This window comes from Geotrypetes seraphini, chromosome 1 (assembly GCF_902459505.1).
Source record: "Geotrypetes seraphini chromosome 1, aGeoSer1.1, whole genome shotgun sequence".
In the NCBI taxonomy this organism is placed as follows: domain Eukaryota; kingdom Metazoa; phylum Chordata; class Amphibia; order Gymnophiona; family Dermophiidae; genus Geotrypetes; species Geotrypetes seraphini.
In genome coordinates, this window is record NC_047084.1 from 523,158,933 (window position 1) to 523,180,774 (window position 21,842).

A 21,842-nucleotide genomic window follows, 5' to 3' on the forward strand; every position below is an offset into this window, starting at 1 on the left:
GATTCAAGACAAAGTTAGATAAGTTCCCGCTTAACCAGAACGTACGCAGGTAAGGCTAGACTCAGGGCACTGGTCTGTGACCTATGAGCCGCCACGGGAGCGGACTGCTTGGCACGATGGACCACTGGTCTGACCCAGCAGCAGCAATTCTTATGTTCTTATATTCTTAAAGTGTTTTCGGTTGTATTATTTATAAAGAGTACTTCAAAATATCTATTCACTTGATCTCGCACAGATTTTCTGACACAGAATTTTTTTTCCAAGCTCTTTATTAAGACATAATTGAAGTAAACAGAATTTTAGAGGGTCTAATTAATGCACGACCTGTATAACACAGGTAAACGAACAATAAAGATGAGACATTGAGGAATAAAACACATTACAGAAATAACACATTTACATATTAGGCATTCATTAAATAGATTTCCTCAGTTTAATTATTTTAGCATTTCTAATCTTGGTTCAGGACAGATTTCTGATTCATTAAAATAGATTATAAATATTTTGCAGCTCCAGTGTTGAACTTGTTTCCTGGATACATGAAAGCTCTGTCAAGGTTATTGAGACTTGAGGGAGAGTGGGGGTTGGGGGTGAAGAGGCAGAGCAAGCATCATTCCAGGGCTAGTCTAATCAATAACAAAACCATGGGTTATATGAGGGGGTGCTGAAAACTCTAAATTCTAAACCAAATTCCTATATTCTGAGCATTATATAGCCACTGTAGCTGCAAAGAGTGTTATCTTATTTTGTTATGTGCCAGTTTGAAGAAAAAAAATTCTCTGCTTTGACATTGTTTCAGATCATTGATTGAATCGTATCCACATCAATCTCTTCATGGTTGGGCTGAGAACTTTTCAGCACACCCTAGTCAGCTCATTTTCTTTAAAAAATAATTTTGATGTGAGAGAGTGTAGAGTACATCTGTACATATGTTAGCCACATTGACCTTCTGAATATTGTGGGGCATCAAGTTTTGTTTTTTTTTCCCAAATCTTTATTCATTTTAATACATACATCAAGTGTACATTAAATACAAACTATCATAATACATTATCACTTGAAAATTCCATCACAATGTGTATCTAAAAGCTTTATATCCCACCCCCCTCCCATAACCATACACAAATAATAAAATTCATATGTATATTAATCATTTAAAAATATGCAATATATATATGCAATTCTCCCTAATTCCCCCACCCCTCCCTTCCTTCAATTATCACATAAGGAAAAAGAAGTTTTTAATAAACATCTTTTAAAAATGTGACATAAATATTTTTAGTTCCTCTTATTAAAAAAAAGTGTAAGTAGCTTGATTGGTTTGCTTTCTTTGATGGGACCAATATGAGAATCATGTTGCTATTACCTCAGTTTAGAAATAGTAATATGCTTTTATCTTAAACATGAAAAGCAAAAAAGAAAAAGTAAATAAAATAAGGAAATGATTATGAAAATTGTTTTTAATATGATTTACCAAGACACTGCACAGCAGAATGGACTAGAACCAGAGTGTATAGTAAGGAAGGAAGTACATTCCCTTGGCACAGGAAGGATTATAGATACTGTTCTTTCCAGATTATATCTAATACACAAAGTATTATAGGAATGTTCTTTTTCCTGATACTTTGGCCTTCCTCTCTGTAAGACACAGGTCATGCTTTTGTTTAGTCTTTGGCAATCAATATGGTGCAAGATAAAAACTATGCACTTTAAAATTTTATAATTCATAGTTCAGTAGTAAAGTTACTATATTTAGCTATTTTTGATAAACTGCCCTACCCAAAGCCAGTGCTCCTGAAAAAGAAATAAAGTGTTCCATGCTAATGGCGTGCTTGTGAAAGACTAACAGAGAAAATATAAACTAGGGTGCTCTCATTTCTGTGACAAGCTATTCCTTGGATATAAGGTCTATGCATGCAAAAATGTAATGGTATTTAAATAAGGCTTACTAAAAGCATTTACCGTGTTTCCCTGAAAATAAGCCCTAGTCGCTGGAAGCAGCAGCAGCGCCCCTATATCAAACCGGCAGCGTCGGCTGTAATTTAGACAGGCTGTTTCGTGGCCTTCTATCTTCCGGGCGTTCCTCTGCCACGTTGTTGATGCCACCAGCAGCAACGCAGTAGAGGAATGCCTGGAAGATAGAAGGCTGTGAAGCAGCCTGTCTAGATTGCTGCTGACATTGCCAGTTTGTTATAAGGTACAGTAGCCCCCGATATTCACGGGGGTTCCATTCCAGGAACCCCTGCGAATCTCAAGAAACCGCAAATACAGTTTTTCATGGGGGAGCCTGAAGAGGACAGCTGGAGAGGGCAGCAGGAGAGCAGCCGGAGTGCCGCGAGTGCAGGAAATCACTCGCGGTACACTACGACCGCCTCTTCCTGCACTAAATCGGGCCTTATCCAATCAGGAGCTGCGTGTCAAAGCAGCACCTGATTAGATAAGAACCGACTTAGTTTAGGAAGAGGCGGTCGGAGCGTACTGCGAGTGATTTCCTGAACTCGCAGCGCTCCAGCTGCTTTCTCCTGCCTCTCCCGCTGCCCTCTCCTTGTCGGCGATTCGCGGTCAGAAAATACAGCGAATGACCAGGACCGCGAACCGCCGACCGTGAACGACCGGGGGAACACAGTATTTATTTTGGTCTCGCGGTCCGGATAGGAGGGAGAGATGGTTCGGTAGGGAGGGGGGGTGGGATGAGATGGAAAGATGCTACATGGGGGATAGGAGGGAGGGAGGGAGGGATAGAAGCTGTAAGGGATAGGAGGGAGGGTTAGAAGCTGTAAGGGTTCTGCTGCACAAGCGATGGGAGGGAGGGATAGAAAAATACTACACAAGGGGATGGGTGAGAGGGGAGGAAAGTTGCACATGTGGGGGAGATAAAGGAAATAGGAAGAATTGGGGTGGAGAGGAAGGGAGAGATGATCATTGTACATGAAAAAAATAAGACATCCCTGTAAATAAGACACTGTCTTATATTAATTTTGGGCCCAAAAAAGGCACTAGATCTTATTTTCGGGGAAACACAGTAGTTCACACAAATTCACTCTCTATGGTGCTTGCACCTTAACACTAAAGTAATCTATAATGCAAAGTCAATGCCTACTTTCCTTTACAGAATATGTGCCAATACATAGGCAAACTATTATGGAATTACTCCCTACCAGGGCAATTCTATAAAGAATATGCAATTACCCTGATTATGTGCATGTCATTATAATAATGGTATGTACAAGTACATATAAGTTCTTATGCTCATAGGGGGAAATTATAGAAATGGCATGGTAGGCGCCCTACTGATGCCTAAATTAATTAACAAACATCATTTAAAATGACAAGAAAATGCAGTGTTAAGTGCCTACTGGTGCCTAAATAATATGTGCCAGAATCACGCCTATGTAGGCACTTTAGGTTGCCTAATGCCACTATGGGCATGGCTAATGCCAGAAGTGGCGTTAGGTGGCCTAAAATGCCTATGCAGGTGTGATGAGACAAAAATAGGAGCCAGAAATGTAGGCACGGAAATCCCTGGCCTATATTTTCAGTGCATATCTTTCATGGAGACGCGATTCTCTATAGGGCACTGTCACATGATTAATATGAAATAGGCAGCCACTTTTTAGATAGCCAGCGATATCGGCACCCTATAGAGAGTCCGGTCCATACAGTCTATATAAACATCCCATATGTGCTGTTCTGTAAATAAGTGCACATCTTACATTGTACTATACATAAGTGGATCCTGGGCAGAATGTGAGCAGAACTCACAGGCCCATAACATAAAATGCTGTAAGTTACACACACATGTATCTACCGCACTTAGGCCCCCACATGGCTGGTGCGAGTGCTTGAATAATTTCAAAAGATTATTAAAAAGATATCTTTTTTGCATGATTAAGTATGGGAGTTGAATTTTAGGTTGTATGTTTGAGCACTGGTCGCTTTTATGCTTTTTCATTGTTGTGATTATTCTGTTGTGTAGGTATTGTTGATTTTATGCTTATGTATGTATTTGTTGTGACCCGCTTTGTGTAAAGTGGGATACAAATAAACTATAAATGTATTTTTACTGTTACATTCTTATTCTATAAAGGAAAGTATCTATGTCCCTTTATAGTACAGGTTCTTAGTAGTCACCCTCCAGGATCCTCTTTATAGGTGTTCAGCTGTAGAATTGTCCCCTACATGTCTGCTGTTCTTATTTGAAATGCTACAGAATCTAAAATATTTATGAAGGAAAATCATGTTTCTGACTATAATCATACACAAACTACCCCCTTCTACTCAAAAAAACACACTCCAAAGAAAACAAAGAATAAAGTGGAAGCAAATAATCAACTTTCTGTCAATGCAAAGGCTTTACAGACATCTAAGCCAACCAATGTGAGAGGTTACAAAGGAAAAAGCCTCAGAGCCCCTCCCACAAACACCGTAATGAGAAAAACATATGTGGGAAATATTTCAGGGTAAAACTTGTCATAGGCATAAAAAAAACTTATACATTGGGAGATGTTATAAGCCTTAGGCAATACAGGAAGAACAAGAGAAAATTACTTCAAGCGCTTTCAGCTGCTAATTACTTCATTTCAAATAATCATGAAGAGAAAAATATGAACTGGTACTTATCTCACATGAAGGTAGGTGAGTATCATTTGCTCTACATACCTATCTTCATGTGGGATAAGTACCAGTTCATTTTTTTTCTCTTCATGATTATTTGAATTGAAGTAATTAGCAGCTGAAAGCGCTTGAAGTAATTTTCTCTTGTTCTTCCTGCATTGCCTAAGGCTTATAACATCTCCCAATGTATAAGGTTTTTTTATGCCTATGACGAGTTTCACTCCTGAAATATTTTCCCACTTATGTTTCACTCATTACGGTGTTTGTGGGAGGGCCTCTGAGGCTTTTTCCTTTGTAACCTCTTTATTCTCTGTTTTCTTTGGAGTGTATTTTTTTGAGTTGATGGGGGAAGTTTGTGTATTATATGATCCTTCCACACTTGCGTTTGGTGATCTGACTATGACCATACATAAATAGTTGTACAATTTATACATACATATGGAGGAAAAGCAAAAAGGCATTAGCAAACATGCAGTCAGGTAACTTAGATTTGCATGAATGATTTGATGAAGATGATTTGAAAGCATTGGTTTTTGCATACATTGTTCAGCATAGTAGGGGTCATATTTAATTGTGAGTACATGATTATAATTGCAAAGCAGCAAAGTATGAGCTTCAAGACAGGAAGGAAACGTTAATGGAAGGAAGGATGTTTCTGTTTTAGTCAAAATACGAGATGATGCTGTTCAGAAAAAAGCATTCCAGGATTGTTTTTGAAAGAAATTATGTGTAACAAGGTCTAGGAATTATTTTGCTTAGTTTTCTTCACAGTCATTTTTACGTGTGCCCTGAATTACATTCTAAGCTTCATGCAGCAGTAACACTTAATTTCTTCAGAGTATTGCTGTGCTGGTTTCTTGGCTCTGTTCAAGTTTCCATTAGTCTCACTAGGTGTTCTCTTCATTTCTGAAAGGCAAAGTTGGTTTCTGTCTAGAGCAAGAATAATTTATTTCTTAAAAATGTAAAACACTGCCAGATAAACACAAAAGGGAAATATGCAATATTTTGCAAATACTCTGAAGTACCAATGCAGGAATAAATAGAAAGGTCTGCTGCATCAGAATATACAGTGTATTGTAGCAGAAACCCTCTATATCCAGGAAACAAAATATTAGCAGTTTTTCCTGCTTGTTGTACTGTATATATAATTTGCTGTTTCTTATGTATTTGCATTTTGTTTCAAGTAAAGGGGTTTACTTTCCATAAGGCCTTAATCTATTGTCAAAAATCTTCTTTGCTCAGTCACTTTTTCGCTACTGATCTACTTAATTTGAATTTGTTAGGGTAGTGCTAAGGAAGGTTTCTGTCATGTGTCTTCCATGTATTAGGGCAAAACTAAAAAGCAATTCTGTAAAAAGAAAGGGTTCAAATGTGTGCCAAGAATGAGCTAATAAGAGCCCAAACAGCAGAAATCATTTTAAGTGTGATTTTATAACGGAAAATAAAAGGGGGTGTACATATAAACTACGGCATACACAAAAACTCCATCAAAGGGAAGGGTATGCAGCAAGTGGGAAGGGAAAATAGGTTCTTATGTTGTATTCTGTATGTGTGTGAGTGTGTGAGAAAGAGAGAGAGAGTGTGTGTGTGAGTGAGAGAGAGAGTGTGTGTGTGTGTGTGTGTGTGTGTGAGAGACAGAGAGTGTGTGTAAGTGTGTGAGTGAGAGTGTGTGAGAAAGAGAGAGAGTGTGTGTGTGTGTGTGTGAGAGAGAGTGTGTGTGTAAGTGTGTGAGTGAGAGTGTGTGAGAAAAAGAGAGAGTGTGTGTGTGTGAGTGAGTGTGTAAGTGTGTGAGTGAGAGTGTGTGAGAAAGAGAGAGTGTGTGTGTGTGAGTGAGAGAGAATGTGTATAAGTGTGTGAGAGAGAGAGAGTGTGTGTGTAAGTGTGTGAGTGAGAGAGTGTGAATGTGTGAGTGTGAGAGAGAAAGTGTGTGTGTGAGAGAGAGAGAATGTGTGTGTGTATGTGTGTGTGAGAGTGTGTGTAAGTATGTGAGTGAGAGTGTGTGAGAAAGAATGTGTGCGTTTGTGTGTGAGTGAGAGAGAGTGTATGTAAGTGTGTGAGTGAGAGTGTGTGAGAAAGAGAGTGTGTGTGTGTGTGAGTGAGAGTGTGTAAATGTGTGAGAAAGAGAGTGTGTGTGTGAGTGTGTGTAAGTGTGTGAGTGAGAGTGTGTGAGAAAGAGAGAGTGTGTGAAGGTGTGTGAGTGAGAGTGTGTGAGAAAGAGAGAGTGTGTGTGTGTGTGAGAGTGTGTGAGAAAGAGAGAGAGTGTGTATGTGTGTGAGAGAGAGTGTGTGTGTAAGTGTGTGAGTGAGAGTGTGTGAGAAAGAGAGAGTGTGTTGTGTGAGTGAGTGAGAGTGTGAGTGTGTGAGAGAGAAAGTATGTGTGTGAGAGAGAGAGAATGTGTGTGTCTGTGTGTGTGTGTGTGTGTGTGTGTGTGTGTGCATCTCCCAGTGCCTTAGTTGGGGCATGTGTATGTTCTGTGTGTTGATGCTGGGTGTATGGTAATGGTGGTAGTAGATCCTGAGGGTTGGTGATAGGTGTGGTAGTTTGATGGTGGTGGGATGCTAGAAATTGCTGTTGTGGGTGACAAGTATGAGTGAAAATGATGTTGCTCAATTTCGACAGGCTTTTACCAGGAGAGACACCCAATTTTTCCTCTCTGAACAAGAGCAGCAGCAACACAAAATTATGGACTCCTTTTACTAAACAGTGGTAGAGGTTTCTACCACGGGCCAGTGAGGTAAATGCTTTGACACTCATATAAATTCTTTGAGTTCACAGCATTTAGCAAAACCCAGAGTATGACAGAATTCTTTGAGCCAACATAATTTCCGTCTGTGGTCAGAGCCATAAAACCACATGCAGACAGAGGCCATCTTTAGGAACTTTTCATTATATTAGTCCTTATATTCCACAATCGCCCAAAAGAGTTCTATGCAGATTACAGATAAAAATTATCCAGGCAATTCCTGAGAGCTAACTACTATAGAATGACACGGGGAAAAAAATCTGTCCCTGTCACTGCCCCGCCACCGGACCCTTCACCGCCCCGTCCCCACCATCCGCTTCAACGCCATGTCCCCGTCCCCGCAGCATCCACCCTTCCCTTTCGCCACCTCACTGCCCTTCGGCACTCCTCGCTCGGTCTGTGCATCTCCCTCCCTCCCCCTTACCTTCACGGCGTGTTTTAAGGTTTGAGTAGCTTGTTGAAAGCCGCCGGAGTTTCCGTGCAGTCGCATGCATGTGTGAGCGGAAGCTTCCCCTCTGAAGCAACTGGAAGTGGGTGCCAGCACCTATCCTTCTCTCTGGCCCTCTTCCCGTCTGACATCCACCACTGGCGTCTCAGCACACGCCTGGAAGGCCTTCATGCTGGCACCCACTGATTGCCTACAGGACGTCCTATAGGTAGTCAGCCTCTCCTCCTTCTCAGTATACCATGGCACACCTGAAATCTCAGGAGGTACACTAGTGTGCCTTGGCACACAGTTTGAGATACACTGCATTATGAGGTAGCCTTGTTCTCTGGCTCAGATCTTATATTTATGGTGAAAAGAGACAAGAAAAGAATGTCATGAGTTGACAGGAGAGTGGAGGTAAAGAAATCAAAATGAAAGGCCAAGAAAAAATTCAGCCAGTAATTTAGAAACTATCCTATTAAGTGATATATTTATGATCTATTTGTTATATTATATTGATGCACTTATTGTACGTTTAAAAATGAATAAAGAATAAAAAAAAAAAAAAATAGAAACTATCCTAACCCTTCACCAAAGACTTTTTTAAACATGTGTGTCTTGAGAGCTAATCTAAACTTAGGAAATAATGGTTCGAGATGGAGATGTTTAGGTAAAACATTCCAGAGAGATGGATCTATGTGAAAAGAGCACAATCACTGTTAGTAGCAAAGTTTGTCCTAGAGACCAAGGAAATACATAAACAATTGCCCTTTCAATAGTATAGGCATCTGAATGGAATACAGGAAATCGTAAACATAGGAGCCAACTTTTTTTAATCATTTGGGACTTCACTAGTTGTGGGGGAGGGGGGGGTCATATCAGTGATGTGCACAATGAGGACATAATCAGCTGGATTGGCCAAACAGTATGGAAGCCACCTGGACTAAAGCCAAAACTGGGGCTGGATCTGTGACATGTGTGATGGGGACAGAGTCAGCTGAATCAGATGAGGAGGGATGGAAACAGCTAGAACCAAGGCCTAAACAGTTTGTTGATACTCAGGGGCACTGGACTTCAAATGGTAATACTCCGATTAGAATTCACTTAGACGATTAATGATCGTAGGGAAACAAGATTTTATGTATGTGATATGGAAACCGCATAGTTGTATGCGGTAAATAAATTTTTTAATAAATAAAAATATTTTTTAGAAGTTGCAAACTCTCCTGGAATCTTTACAGTTGTGCTCTTGGGAAACACAGGATAATGTCCACAGGCAGAAGCTATGCGAATGGGAAGGAGGAGACAGAGCAAATTTTGTTCCATCAATACCAAAAAATCCTCAACATATTGCTCCTTCCCCATATGCTTTTACTTAGGCCAGCCTCCTTATCTCATGTAGTCCCAGGGTCCCCAATTGTTCAGAAATGATCCCTAGGCATTTCTGCCCCACCAGAGTCAATATCCAGAATGGAACCAGCTGACCCATCTCCCAATGACTTTAGGGTTTTTAGAGGAAGGTTCAGAGAATATTGACAAACACATGAACTTATATTCAGCTTTAATTAATTAACTTCCCAAATTCTTTTGCAGATTATCATGCTCCTCATTTAGCCTTTTTAATATTAATAAGCTGCTTTATATGCATTTGCATAAGCTGATGGCTATATGTTCAACAATCCTTTTAGCATTATTGGTAACACATGAATGTTACCATTTATTTGTGATTACAGTAGACTGTTAACCAGAACTCAAGCAACCAGAATTCTCAGGCAACCAGAAAAAATATCAAAAGAAATACCGTAATATTTTAAATAAAAATGAAAATAAAATCAATTTCTGGAGGAAATTTAAGTGTAAACTTGCCAAACCACACCTGAGTACGCCCACGCTTTGCATACCACATGTCCGGTAGTTTGTCTGGAAGAATTTATGGTATGGCATAGTATGGGGTATAGTATTAGTTAGGCCTATTTTTAGCAGTAACTCTCAAGCAACCAGAAATAAGATTTATCTGGCATCTCCCAATCCCACAGGTGCCAGTTAACTGAGAGTCTACTGTGCATACTTTTAAGATGAATTGAGCTGATTTTAGCATTTAATTCTGCTTAGCAAATGGACCTCAAAGTACCCTCAGATAACAGAGTCCCAAGCAAGACAATTCACACGGTTAAAAGGTACCTGCTCACAGGCAGTTACATGGAAAATTAATTTTAAGTACAAGAAACTTATGAGCCATGAAGTTACTCAGTGAGTAATGAAAAGAAGAACTGAACCAATTTTACAGCTCTGTGCTCCAGTCAGTGATTATATCATCACATCTTACAATGCTAAACATACAAATAATGGGATGCTTCATTCAATATCTTATGAAGGAGGAATGTTTGTTGTTTATCAATCAACTAAACAATAACCACTTTTCCTTCTTTGAGTACATTCTTTTCTCTATGCATTCCCTAAGATCTCCAATATTTTATTACCTATTTGCAAAAATGATAACCTCGTTTAACAAAATGTTAAAGTCTCTGGTGGGTGTGGTTCCTGCTGTGCTTGATAATTGGTGGTGTTATTTTCACCCTCCTGCATTGGACTCTTCCTCTAGAAAAAGAACAGTTGAAACACGATCTGTGTTGAGGAAGTTAAGGGGAGCTTTCAGAAGCATTTGGATTTTACTGTTTTGGATATGGAGTGTGTATGGATTATTTTTTGGATGCAGTTTTGTTTTTGATTTTGGTTTGATTTTCACTGAAGATTTGGGGACTGGGGAGCACAAGATTTTGTTTGCGAGACAAGGCACATTAACTTTCCTTCCTGATCAGGAGAGGACATCAGAGAAAACAGCTGAGATAAGTATTTTTCTTATCTTTTTACTCTGTTTATTCATAATTGGAGGTAGGGAGGGCGTGTGCTATGATGTACATGTTTAACATCTTTTTAGCCTGTCTATGGCATTGCTGATGTTGATTCCACTGAGCTCTCATTTATATTTATCTTTTTTATCATTTTTTGTACGTTTTTGAATCTACTTGAATTCTCTTGTTTTGTAATGCAATTTAATACACAACAAATAAAACAAGGTCCATTATTTTTAATAGGGTCTACCTAGTGCATCCTTAACTAGTATTAATGCATGCTAATACACATTAAGTTGTACTAATTAATTCATGCTTCCTGAGTTGGTTCATTGGCTAGAAAGATCTACAAAGCAGTAATGATCCCACCCATCTGTTTGCTCTGAGCAAAACTACAGGCTGGGAAGATGAATTCCTGGATGAGTACTTTGATTGCCCAAGCTTATTCTTATCTTACATTTAGGAAATCACTGAAAACTTACCTATTTGATAAACAGGAATGTTGATCCTTAATTGCACATTAATGATGGTTTTTTTTATTAGGATGCATTTTATTTGTACTTTTTAATTGATATTGTATTTAACTGATGTTGGAACTATAGTAGCTGTGTGTTTTGAAGCTGTATTTTTACTGAAATGTCTCAGTTTCTTTGTTGTGAACCACCTAGAATTGTTGGTGAGGTGTTATACAATAAAATAAATTATTATTATTACAATTCAACACCTGAAATGGGTGGGATTGGTTATAACTCATTGCCAGTTCCGCACATATCTCCAGTCAGGTCCACTGATAAATATATATATACAAGAATATAAACATTGCCATACTGGATCAGACCAAAAATCCATCAGGCCCAGTGTGCTGTTTCCAATAGTCCTCAATCCAAGTCACAAGTATCTGGATTGATCTCCAAACAGAGAGAACAGATTTTATGCTCTTATCCCAGCAATAAGCAGTGGATTTTCCCAAGTCCATCTTAATAATGGCTTATGGATTTTTCTTGTAGGAACTTGTCCAAACCTTTTTAAGCCCTGCTAAACTAATTGGTTTTACCATATTTTCTGGCAATGAATTCCAGCGTTTAATTTAAACATTCAATGAAAAAATATTTTCTCTGATTTGTTTTAAATTTACTACATAGTAACTTCATTACGTGCTCCCTAGTCCTTGTATTTTTGGAATGAGTAAATAAGTGATTCATGTCTACATGTTCTACTCCACTCAGTATTTTATAGATCTCTATCATACCTTTCCTCAGCTGTTCCTTCTCCAAGCTGAAAAGCCCTAACCTTTTTAGATTTTCCTCACAGGGAAGTCATCCCATCCTCTTTATCATTTTTGTCAACCTTCTTGATACTTTTTCTAATTCTGCTGCATCTTTTTTGAGATGCAGTAACCCAAATTGACACAAGAGGTACAGGCACACATGCATATCCCAAATGTTGGAAACTCACACATATCCGCCCTCTAATATAAACATATACATTCTCAACATACATGAGCACAATAATGTGGGATTTTTCCATTTCCAAAGACTTAAGTAACTGGAGCTGATGTTTAGACAAATTGGACTTGATGTGAGACAAATGTTGTTCCATCAACTGTAAATCTTGCAGAACAAGTCTTTCAAATGCAGCAACAGACACATCAGGTAGACCTGGAGGTATCCTTTTAGATCTTACATAAATACGTGACATCTCTGCATCACTATTAGAGGCTTGACCACTGTCTTGAAAAAACGTCTTTAATCTCAAAGACTGAAAGGATCTGAATAAGCAAGCATGAGTATTAAATCCATCATACCTTGAAGTGGATACGTAAGAAAGGCCCTTTACCGCTCTCTCGCAGTGCTGCTAGCGGGCCATGATCCTCTGACCTGTACTTTCACCAGTGCGTAGAAGCTATAATAAGGTATTTATTAATGGATTAAGAAAGCTTGAATATGTTTACAATAACAGTGAAGTGCTATTTGATATGTTTGATTATTTTGGGTTATTTGTGCTTTGTAGTTTCCCCTCCCGAGGAAGCGAGATACTGCGAAACTCGAGTCGGGGGGATGACTTGTGTTTCATAGCTGCAAGGGTTTTAATGCACCTTGTATGCATATGGTTTGCCCAGCTGTTGGGACCCACACTGACTCAGCCACGAATATACAGATAAGTCTTTTTTTAATGTGTTTTCCATCTAAGAGTGAATTTTAGTGGCGGTAGGACAAGTGTATGCAGTGATGGTCCGATTGGGCAGCCTTTGCTTTGTTCACTTCACACTGAACACTAATAGGTTGTGGGTCTGAGCACTACACGTAATTTAATATTATTATTTGAGTTGTGATTTTTTTGATGGTTTGAAATATTTATCACAGATTTGAAATATTTACTCCCATAGTATATTTTGTTGTTTTAATAAACATAAACATAAATGTAAATATAAAAGCTCCTGGCCTGAAGTTTTTAGCCATTGACTACAATAATTTTGGTTAACTGTAAGATCTTCGGCCATTACTTGAAACAATGGTAATAAGTAGAGTTACATCTGTGGAGATGATGCGGTATATAAACTTAAGGTTTAGTTTAGTTTAGTAATCCACATTTTCGGTGCCATTATCATTCTTGGTAACAGCACTGAATATATGGATATTGTGGTCACTGTACCAACACTATCCATATGGTTTGGGCCTGCTATTTTTCCTCATTGCCACGTGCTAACTGATGAGCATAGGTTTAGCAAGTGAGCCCTTACCACCTACAAAATAATTGGCAGTAAGGGTCTCACAAACTAAGGTCCCCTTTTTTCAAGCCGCATTAACTTGTCATTTTGATCACTCTCTCCTCAACAATGAATTTCCTGTCCTATTAATTCTCTTTCTTCCTCCCCTCTTAAAGTCAATTCAATTTGTTACCTTTGCTTAATCTTCTGTAAACCACATAGAACTTCACGGTATTGCGGTATATAAGCTGTTATTATTATTATTATTAAAAGCTCCGTCGCTCATAGAATTCCTATGAGTGTTGGAGCTTTTCCTACATCGGCTGACAATTAATTAAAAAAAAAAACCCTAACGCAGCTTGATAAAAGAGGGCCTAAGTTTTGTTAATGGCCACGCATTAATGGGCAATATTAGTGCATGACCATTAATTTGGAAAATGAAAACTTACCATTTTCTGGCTGCAGTAGAGATGGCCTTAGCACGTGGGAAAAACTTGGGTAATGGTATCCTCAGGTCGCTTTCAACTGCAGCTTTGTAAAAGAACCCCTAAGAGTATCATTTTATGTGATTACCTTGACAAAACACTCACAGTGCTCTTGTAAATTTCAGCCAGGCCATCCTCAGAGCCTTAACTTACTCAGCAAAAGTCAACATGACTCAGTGAAACAAACTCATTCTTCCCAGTGCTCAAGTAAATGCTGTTTCTTTCCTTTCTCCTGCAGTGCTAGATTCAGGACCTTTGCTCTCGTTAGATTTTTGTGTTGGTTTTTTTTTTTTATTTTAGTGCTTTGTTCTTCATTTGAAACAAACATTTACTCTCTTTTAAGCTGGGGTTTTTTTTTCCTTTGATTCTCCCTTTTTTTCTGGGCTTGCTTCCAGATGTTCTTGTTAGTGTGGTGCTGTCCATTACTGAGCACACAGCAATTTGGAAATCCAGGGGTCCTTTTACTAAGGGCGCTAGCCATTTTAGCGTGCACTAAACGCTAACACGTCCACAGACTATAATGGATGTTAGTGTTTAGCGCGTGCTAAGACGTCTTGCACACCTTAGTAAAAGGACCCTGCAGTTTTTTTATTGTGGCATTTAAAAAAATAAGCTAGATAAACTTTCAAGACAACACACTGGTAAGAAATATTTAATACCGAGGCTTTTGATTTTGGAGTGTGTGGTAATTGTAGTTTTAACCTGTGATTATAGTTTTTCTGTATTGGTAAACATGGTCATAGGGGCCCTTTTACTAAAGTGCATTAGTGAAATGAGAGGGGGAGATAAATAGTGAAAATAGGATAAATTAGAAGGGGTTCCAGAAAAATAAAATCTCCCCCCAAATATCCCAATAAGAAATTGCTTCTTTCAACTCAGCTGTATTCTCTTTTCTATAAGCACAGGTGTTCTTTTACTAAGAACTGGAGTTAGCTGGGGAGGAGCCAGCCGTTTTGGTACACGGAGTCAGCATGGTTTCAGCCGAGGGAGATCTTGTCTCACCAATTTGCTTGACTTCTTTGAAGGTATGAATAAACATGTGGATAAAGGTGAGCCGGTTGATGTAACGTATCTAGATTTTTCAGAAAGCCTTTGATAAAGTTCCTCATGAGAGGCTCCTGGGAAAATTAAAAAGTCATGGGATAGGTGGCAAAGTTCAGTTGTGGATTAGGAATTGGTTATCGGATAGAAAACAGAGGGTAGGGTTAAATGGTCATTTTAATTGTATTTATTTATTTAAAAATTTTATCAACCGCCTACATCTAGGCAGCATTACAATAATAACATACACAAAATATAACAAACAAGGCTTTTACAAACATCTTGGGTTACAGAAGAATAATCACATCTTAAATAGATCTTCCCAGTAAAGTTCACTTTAAAACCAGTATTCAACATTTCAACTTTATTGAAATGCTTCTAAAAATAATGTAGTTTTAACAATTTTTTTTAAACTTCTGAATATCCAATAACGCTATTAGCGGTCCAGTTAATTTGTTCTACAGTGTTACGCCCATGATAGAAATAGCAGATGTTCTTGTGCTCTCATAATGTATTTTTGAGAAATCTGTCAAAGCCAATTGCATTGCACCTTCAGATCGAAAAGTTCTGAGAAGTTGGTAAATTGCCATAAGTTGTGATAGATACCAAAGAATCCCATGGTAAATGACTTTAAATATCAAAGTCAATGTTTTGAAAATGATACGTAATCACACAGGTAACCAGTGCAATTCTTCAACCAAGGTGTTATATGGTCAAATTTTCTAACTCCACAAATTAGCCTTGCAGCCGCATTTTGGACCATTTGTAAAAATTTGCACTGAACTGCTGGAACCCCCAGATATAGGGCATTGCAGTAGTCTAACTTAGATAAGTTTCCTGAAACAGTCCTAACTCACTTACCCCACTTTTTACCACCAGAGCACTGACAAATGACCCTACTTTTTACAACTATAAATGATAAAAGATCTCCTCTTCACTACTCTAGAAATGACAGATGTTCTTCCATTGTAATCCCATTCATAAATCTTTTGTAATCCGCCTTGAACCGTGAGGTAATGGTGGAATAGAAATCTCTAATGTAATGTAATGTAATTATCATCTGAACCACAATCCTGAAATCGTATGCTAACATCATCAATTTTAAGCGACTTAACAGTCGTAACTGGAAAAAAGTAGATTTGACACTGACAAGATTTGATCCTTCATGCTGAGTGCTGAGTCCAGCCAGACCCCTAGAATTTTCAGCTTCTGCAGGTGTGCAGGAGAGCAGCTGTGGGGGAGTCCGGAGCTGAAGGGAGAGGTCATGCCACAGGGTCCTCATAAGGAAGGAGGGGAAGGAAGGAAAAAGGAACATATGCTACATGCCATGGGCTGTGGGTAGGGGGTTGGGAAGACAGGGAGGACAGATGCTGCATGGTCTGGGGGGGAGGTGGGAAGGCATGGAAGAACTGATGTTGCTCGGGCTGGGAGGGAGTTGGGAAAGACAGATGCTGCACGGGCTGGAAGGTTAGGAAAGGTGGGAAAGAGATGCTGCATGGATGGGTGCTGGGAAGGAAAAGAAAGAGAGATGCTGCCAATGGGGGAGGGAAGAGAAAAAGAAAAGTGTATATAGGTGCACGGAGTGGGAGGGAAAGAGAGATGGTATACATGGGGAAAGGTAGAAAGAGGGAGAATTGTTGGACATGATAGTGGTGGGAGGAGGGAGGGAAAATGTTACAGTGGGAGGGAAGAGAGATGACTCAAAGAAGAGAGAGATGTCAGATTCTGGAGAAGGGTGATATAAGGAGAAAGAGAGTTGTCAGACCACTGGAAGGGGAAAGAGAGATGCCAGACCAGGGCAATGAAGGAAAGGCGAGAGAGATACTAGACTGTGGGAAGGAGAGGAGAGAGATATTAGACCATGAGAAGAGGGAGGGAAGGTGAGAGAGATGCCAGACCATGAGAGAGGAGAGATATGCCAGACCATATGAGGGGGTAAGGGGAAAGACAGAGATGTCAGACCATAGGGGAGAGAGGGAGGAGATGGTGCACAGGGATGGAGGGGAAGGGAAGAGAGAGGGAGGAGATGGTGCACAGCAATGGGTGTGGCAGGGCAGAGAGATAGAAGAAATGCTTCTTATGGGATAGATGGGAATAGGGGAGAAGATGGTACACATGGATAGATGGGAAGGGAAGCCAAGGAAAACTAGATTTTGAGAAGAAAGCAGAAAAATGTAAGAAAGCTGTATGTTAAAAGTTAATGCCAAAGATGGATGTAGGGCAGAAAGTGAAGAAAGAAAGAAAGAAAAACAGCAAATGGATAGGAAGGCCCTGGAAACACAAGAGCACAGACAGAAGGAAGTGCAACCAGAGACTGGGAAAAGATGATTACGTAGATTACCAGACAACAAATGTAGGGAATATTACTTTATTTTTAATTTACTGATTGAAATATGTCAGTTTTGAGAATTTATATCTGCTGTCTATATTTTGCACTGTTCAGGAAAAAATTAATTTCTTCCTATTTCTCTGGTATTATAATGCATGTTGAATCTGAAATTTTAGGGTTTCGTTTGTGTATATTAGTACATTTAGTTTGTGGGCCTGTGTTTGCATAGGGGTTATTATCTGTGTTCTGCATGTGTGACCAAGGCTAGGTGTAGGAAAGAATGTTGGTAGGAAAGAATTCTGGTAGGAAAGAATGTTGAGAAACCTACAATGTGCTTTGTGTAGTTTAATTTTGTGGTTAACCATTATGTGATTTTAATAAGATTATATTGTGTGTATATATAAAAAATGGTATTACAATTAATACTGTTATTATTATGGGGGTGGGGTCAGGGATAGAGCTTGAGTGGAGCTTTTGGACCTCCCCAAGCTAAAAAGTGTTCCGCTGCCTATGGTTAATGTTACCATCAGTTCCTCAGAACCGGTTCATAATCAAAAACGCGCGGTAACAAAGGCGCGCCGAGAAAACTGAGCGCATGGCGGAAGAAAAACAGTGTTTTAAGGGGCTCCGACGTGGAGTATAGGTGGGGAACCCCCCCACTTTACTGAATACAGATCGCGCCGGCATTGTGGGGGGTTTGGGGGGTTGTAACCCCCTCATTATACTGGAAACTTAACTTTTTCCCTATTTTTTAGGGAAAAAGTGAAGTTTTCAGTATAATGTGGGGGATTACAATCCCCCAAACCCCCCATAACGCCGACGTGATCTGTATTCAGTAAAGTGGTTCCCCCACACACACCCCCATCGGAGCCCCTTAAAACACTGTTTTCCTTCGGCGCGGGCTTCCGCCTTGTGCTCAGTTGTCTCGGCGCGCCTTTGTCGGCGCAAACTTTTGACCTGTCACCCTCAGAACCACTAGTGAAAAACAAAATGACACTGCTGTTAGGTTAATTAATTTTAATAAGGAGTTTATTAAGTCCATAATAAGTTTACAAATAATTAATTAGAGAGACTTTTTTGGATTAACTTTATTACATTAATAAAAGACTCAATAAAAATAAATAAATTTAGTGAAAGGTAGGTTGGATGGGTTCAAGCCGGTGATGTTAAGAGGAGCAGGAGATTGGGAATCTCTTCTCAAAAAAAACCCGAAGTGGGTGAATCTCCATTATCTGAGGCTTGTTCCCATGTATATGAAATACCTGCAGTGTCATTTTGGTTTTCACTAGTGGTTCTGAGTGTTTGATTTAACAATGAAGTAACCACAAGTTTCTTCAGTTTATTGTTGTATAGTACCATTAATTCCTCACTATCTTTAAAAAGCACCATGGTAGCCATGGTCCCTGTGGCCTCCCCTTTTCTGACACCTATGCCATTAAGTATATTAAGCAGTTAACATGTGAATTTGTGCACCCTGACCACTAGCATGTTTCTGCGGTAAAAGCTACTTATCACTACACATTTAGAAGGTGGTAAGCGCTCCCGCATTAATAGTGCGCTAACCAGTTAGCATTCAGAAATGTAGATGCACTAACTGGTTAGTGCAGGAATGTCCACTCTCCTATGCCATTCTCCTCAAAATTAAAAATGCAAATGAATACTTGCACAAATTGTGGCTATGTGATCTGCAGTAAGTTTAATTTTGCAGCATTAGGTGCACAATAGTGCCCAGCGCAGTTTAGTAAAAGGGCCACAAAATAAATAATGTATTTCAGAGGCCCTTAAGCATAGGCAGTGGAACGCTTTTTATTGGGGGGGAGGGGCAAAAAGCTCCAACCTAGCCCCAGCAGGATCCTGTGGCATGACCTCTCTCTCATGCTCCCGACTCCCCCACTTACCTTCCCCAGTTGCTGTAATTTTAAATCTTCCGGCAGCATCAATAAACAGGCCTGTCCTGGAACTCTTCATTCTGCCCAAAGATTTATAAATTACAGCAGCCGGGAGGAGGTGGGTGGGGGAGTAGAGCCATAACCAACTCTTCTGAGTGCCAATTTTTGTGGAGGCCATGGTCCCTGTGGCCTCCCCTTTTCTGACACCTATGCCATTAAGTATATTAAGCAGTTAACATGTGAATTTGTGCACCCTGACCACTAGCATGTTTCTGCGGTAAAAGCTACTGAGCTGGCTTGAGCAAGTGCAAAGAGATACAGGTAGGAAAGAGAAAACCAAGCAATGTGATGCAATGTTTCACATTAGGAGCCCAGAAAAAAGATCTAGGTGTCATCATTGATGATACACTGAAACCCTCTCCCCAGTGTGCAGTGGAAGCTAAGGAAGGAATGGAAAACAAAATTGAGAATATTACTGGATAATGCCTTTGTATTGCTCCACAGTACGATCATACCTCGAATACTGTATGCAATTCTGGTCATCACATTTCAAAAAAGGTACTGGAATTAGAAAAGGTTCAGAGAAGGGTGACAAAAATGGGATGTTGCAGCTTTATTATGAGGAAAGACTTTGAGAAGAGATGGCTAATGGGAGATATGATAGTGGTTTATAAAATGCTGATTGTAGTGGAATGGATTGATATAAATTGCTTGTTTATTCTTTCCAAAAATACAAGAACCAGGAAGTATGCAAGTTACTGAGTAGTAAATTTAAAAGAAATCTAAGAAAATATTTCCTCACTCAATGTGTAATTAAACTCTGGAATTTGTTGCAAAAAAAAACCCATGGTAGAAGCAGTTAGTTTAGCAGGGTTTAAAAAAGATTTGGATAAGTTCTTAAAAGAAAAGTCCATTAACCATTAGTAAGGTGAACTTAGGAGGAGGAAGAAATCTGGGCTCCTTCCAATTATTCTGAAAGCATCTGAAAACCTGACTTTTCTCAAAAATGTAAAGCTCACTACCCTCTTTATAACCACTAATTCTTATTATGTTTTTCCCTCATTCATTAAAGTACCTGTAAACTGTGCCGAGCTCTATCTTTATGGAGAGGATGCGGTGTATGAACTTAAGGTTTAGTTTAGTTTAGGAGAGTGTGGCCTAGTGGTTAGAGTTACAGCCTCAGCACCCTGGAGTTGTGGGTTCAAACCTCATGCTGCTCCTTGTGACGTTGGCTAAGTTACTTAATCCTCCACTGTCCCAGGTATGTTTGATACACTATAAGCCCACTGGGACATATAGGGAAAATTAGGGTTACCAGATGTCCAGATTTCCCCAGGGGTCCGGATGGCTTTTCAAAACCCGGCACTTTGTCCAGGTTTTGAAAAGCTCCCGATGTTGGGACAGCATCCATAAATGCGTGGATGCAACACAGTGATATCACACACACACATGTAACGTCATCATGACGCATGTGCATGACATCATCGCATCACATCTGCGCATGCACAGATGCCTTCCCAGTGCATGAACAGGTAAAGGGGGGGGGGGGGGTGATGCAAGTCAGGGGTGTGGCCATGGGTCCAGATTTTTCTTTAGGAAAATCTGGTAAACACTTGAGTACCTGATAGTAAACTGTTTAATATACCTTCTCCAAGCAGTACAAGTATCACATCCCAAATCAATGCTTATTTGTAGGATAAACAGCATAAGATCTGTTTTACTCTTTGGGTCTTGCAAGGTACTTGTGACCTGGATTGGCCACGGTTGGAAGCAAGATATGCGACTTCATGGACTTTCAGTCTGTCCCAGTATGGAAACACTTATGTTCTTATGTTGACATTTAGCACATGCTGATTCACACAATAATTGCATAGTATGGAAAAGGTCAGGGAATAGGCAAGGGTTAATCTTGCAGTTAGTATTATATTATGTTACACTAATCAGGATTTTTCTTTCACCTTTACCTATTCATTTCAAGTTCAGATTACACTACAAGAAGTTGGGTCAGTTACCCAGGAAGTTACAATGGTCAGTTCAACACAGACATTCAATAGATTTGCTAGTACAGGTAGATCAGTACAGTTATCAATACAGTTAGGTCATAGTTACAAATACATAGTTACAAGTTCAAGTAGGTCATCGTTATGTCCCAGAAGTTGTATTAGACAGTTTAGAAATGGGCTTTTACGATTACCATTTCAGTTACTTCAGGGTTGGTTTCCTATCTTGGTACAGAAATGTTTTTAAAACTTTTCTGAATCTGAGATAGTGGTCATAAGATCGTAGTGTAAGTGGCAGTTGGTTCCAGCATTTTGCTAATTGATATCGGATGGCTAAGGTAATTTGCCTGGTAGTCTTTATATTGTTGCATGCTGAAGTGGAAAATATTTCTGGTGGAATATCTGTTGGAGGCACCCTGGAGTAGGATGGCCAACTCTCTTAGGTAGTCAGGGGCATTGCCTGTCAGGATCTTAAAGGTAGTGATGCCTAATTTGAACTTGATCCTTGTGGTTATGGGCAGCCAATGCAGTTTCAGATAGTTGGGCTACAGGTGTTCCGATTCCCATAGTCCCATAGTCTTACCACAACAGATAACACAGATTGCTTAATGCTATTTTAATAGGTGGCATTTAGGCCGATTCTAGAACTGGTGCCGATTTTCTAGGCACCAGTAGGAGTCCATACCTCCATTAAAAATGCCATCCAAATGGAGTTTATAACCAAGATTTGAAGTGCATATTAGCTCCTAGAAAAC